The sequence below is a fragment of the Elephantulus edwardii genome, unplaced genomic scaffold, assembly GCF_000299155.1.
Source record: "Elephantulus edwardii isolate Elephantulus edwardi_28Jun2011 unplaced genomic scaffold, EleEdw1.0 scaffold00047, whole genome shotgun sequence".
In the NCBI taxonomy this organism is placed as follows: domain Eukaryota; kingdom Metazoa; phylum Chordata; class Mammalia; order Macroscelidea; family Macroscelididae; genus Elephantulus; species Elephantulus edwardii.
This window is the reverse complement of record NW_006399797.1, coordinates 4,436,296-4,440,222: the sequence shown is the minus strand read 5'-3', so window position 1 is coordinate 4,440,222 and position 3,927 is coordinate 4,436,296.

Genomic DNA, 3,927 nt, shown 5'->3' with positions numbered 1-3,927 from the left:
CATGCGTGGGCGAATGTTTGTTATCCTGTAGACTATGTGCACCTGGGTAAAAGCCGGGGGTGAGGGGCACTCTGCAACAGTATGACTTCTCTCATATCTCACACTACTTGTTTTCAGATTGTTTTTGTATCTGATTTCTTTGCAAGCACTACAGGAGGCTTCTCTGTTTGCCTCATAGATTGGCAGGTCTAGTATAGCACATGGATTCTAGGAACATGATTTTAACCTCACAACTTCTCCACAGGTTCTGACTTTTTTATTTTTGTCGTCTTCTATCCTATGGAGTAACCTCGGGCTAAAAGAAAGAAGAAAAGGAAGCACAAACAAAGTAAAAATAAAACCTAAAACAAAAATCATTTTGATTGTCTGATTATACTAACTTTAAACACTTGAGGAGTTGGTAAATACAAATATTAAATTGTAAAACCTCTGCTAATTGGCAAAGAAAGATACTCCTTTCCGCATTTTCATTTCTTCATGTGGCTCCTTTTATCTCTTTGAGGTTTCTGACCAGTTGTTTCCTTTCTATTCTGTCTCCGGAATATTTCATGTATGTCCACAGCCTAAGATCTAAGATTAAGGAAAGGTTCAATACTGTTTCCTATACCTCCCATTGAATTTCTTTTCCTTCACATCTCAAATTTAAGATGATGAAGATCAGCTCCATTCCTGAATAATATGACTTATCCGTATTCTTAATACCCAAGGATAACAGGGAATGTTACGGACTTACATACTATCTATGTGTATCGTTGTTTTACAAGTAATGTAATCTCATCTGCATAGTAACTATGGGATGCAGACATGCACCCTTGTTATTCAGATAGGAAAACACACTTGGAAAGGTTAGGCGATTCACTCTGGGTCACATCACTGATCAGGGCTTCAGTTTAAGCTTTTATAACTTTTTTTATTGAAATAATGCACCACTATTATTTAGCTTTGTGACTTTGGGCAGTCAGTCTTTATTTCCTTAGTTTCTTCATCTGTCAAAAAAAGGCTTTAAATATAAATTTCCTAGAAATGGGAGGGACATGGCACAGAGTGAATGCTAATCTGCTATCATTTTTCTGACTCTAGAATTTGTTTATTGTCTGAGATCCTTTAACATTAGAATCAGTTGAGCATTAGAATCATTTGCGATTTGGTTACACTAGGTCATAAAGTTCCCACTAGTTCCTGTAGCTGTGGGTTGACTACATATTACTTACCATTTGGGCTCATATTCAAGGAACAAGAATGTTCCTTGAACTTGAAAGAAGATGAGACCTAACTTCTCTTTGTTTATTATTTGGTTAAGATATTTTGGAAAGATAATTTGTTGATATGTTAATGTATTTTCTTCCCTGTGTGTCCTGTTTCTCCCACTCCACTCTCCTTCATGAGGAAAAATTGGCTTGTTAACCTCATTTCCCTCAATGGTGTTTTTGAAAATAAGAGGCAAATTATCTTGCAAAATCACTCCTCAGTATATCATTTGAAAGTCTGAGCTAATGTAACGCTTTTATTGTCCTTCAGGTAGGAAAAGAAACAATTACAGCTGAAGAAAGAGAAGGTTTTGGAGGATGACAAGGATGAATGTTGGAAATAAAGAGGAACAGGTAGAAGGAGGGATATAATGAGAGACAGAACAAGGAGAGGGTGAAGAAAGCAGATGAAAATGAGGAGGAAACTAGGTGAATGATGCCTGAGCCTGGGACAATATACAGTGTTTTGCCTTCCATAGCTGCATGTGTGCTACATAGCAACTAATGATCTTGAACAGTGCAGCTGGAAGCAACAGTGTCCTGCTCAAAGATGCCAGCAGGCAGCTGTTCTGAATGTTAATGCCACAGTCCTGGCAATAATAGTCCAATCTCTTGCATCGGACTCATTAAAAGGTCCAATATACCTTGGTTGAGTCTCCAATTCAGGACATTGGCCCATAACTTTACTCGTTCTAGTTGTGCTATTTCACTCAAATTTTTAAAATTCTGATCTGCTCAGATTCTGCTTCCTTGGTCATGACTAAACTTGTTTTGAACTAGTTTGAAGCACTAGTTTAGAAGAAACTGAGACATATGTGCCTAGTCTCCAGGGAGACAAATATGCTTGCAAAGATAATTCTTTTAAGACACAAGAAGCCCAACAGCATTGGATATGTGAAACTGTCCAAGCTATACACAATGCAATTGGATTTCTTGGAGGAGAGAGAGAAGAAGGAGTTTCATTTCACCAGGTGTCCTCTTGGCACCCAAACACATACTGTAGTCTTTTTTGTTTTTTCTTTTTAAAAACCACTTTAGTATATAAATGAAAATTTCTTTTCTCTAACTGGGTCATGCCTCTTACTTCTGGACCCTTTTCATTACATAACCTCTGTCTAAATCCTTTGTTTATTTCTTTTTCTCAAACAAGTTTCGTCACTGTTTTAAGTTTTAGGCAGCTTTTCTCTGAGTAGGCATAGCAACATTCTGAAAACAAAGCAAAAGATTCTTTTATCCATAAGGGAAGCGGACTCTGGAAATACAACGCTTAAGTTTCTCTATTTATAAGACTGTCATCTAGCTGTAAATGTAAAGTCAGTTACAAATTGAAGGTCCAAAAAATACTGCATTGGAAGTAAAGAGTGCTTTTACAGGAGAATTCAGATTATCCAGATAGTTTTGGTCAGTGAGATTGTATTCTAATAATAATAGGCATGATGATGAGAAGTACGAAAAGAGTAGTGCTCTGCACTATTAAGAGTAGGGTTTGGTTTTTTGATTTTTGGGTATTTTTTTTACTAACTTTTTAGATAAGACAGGTCTTCCTTGATATTAGATAAGATGTAGGCCTAAATCTCAAAGCTTTAGCAGGTGGTCCTTCCAGTTGCCTGTGAATGCTACAAAACTTTTTTTTCCTGATTTGGGAGGATTTTCAATAAGCAAGGGAATATGCCTCTGACTGCTGAAAATAAGCAGGGCCTCTGCCTTCTTTATCTCTGGATATTTAACCATCTTTTCCTTGAAAATCCTCCCAGTCTCCACTATTTAATTGTAGCTTCTTATACAAAATCAGAAATCACGTATCTTACTAGTTAGGGTGTTAGGAGAATTAACCTGAATTATCTAGCCAAAATTATTTAGTATCTCCTTTGCTGGACAAAGAGCTCTGCTGGCATTGTGTGTAATGTGTCATGTAATGTAACTGAAGGATCAGCAGACAGAATTCAGCAGTCACTCCTCAGAAGGAAGATGAGCAGTTTCCTTCTGTAAAAATTTGCAGCCTTAGAAGCCTGGTGGAGGGTTCTGAGGAATTGGAACCAAGTCAGTGACGGTGGCTCTTCTGTTTGATTTGATTGTGGTTTGTGTTTGGTCTCCTCCTGTTTAATTAGCTGCCTCTGGAAACCCACTGGCAGATGAGCTGTGGGTCAGTTCTGACTCTATAGTACAAAACAACAGGCAGTAATGAATAATAAGAAATAGAGAAGCAGCTACTTCACTGAGGAGTTGTAGATTTTGGGAAATCTTGTCTAAGATAATAGAATTAATAACTATCTATTGAGTTTTGGGGTTATTTTGGGGGTGTATGTGTGGGTTTTTGGTGTTATTGAGCCAGTTCCAATCTATACCAGCTCAGTGTATATACAACGCTGCCCAATCTCCACCATGCCCACAATCTCTGTTTGCACCTTGAAAGAATGATTTTTATATTTTAGAAAAATTAAGGTGTAGTGGGAATTTGATGTGATGAGATGATAAAAGCATTGATGGCTTTAGGGTATATTCCCAATAAAGAAATTGCTTGGTCAAATATCTTCACCCTGAAACCCACAGCGTCCCTTTTCAGCAGGAAGTAGCTAAGAGAATACGCCATCCCCTTTCCTTTATGAATCAGGGTGAAGTCTCTCTCAGGGAGGAGTGATAGGGAATGGCAAAGGACACACTGACAAAGGAGATTAAACAG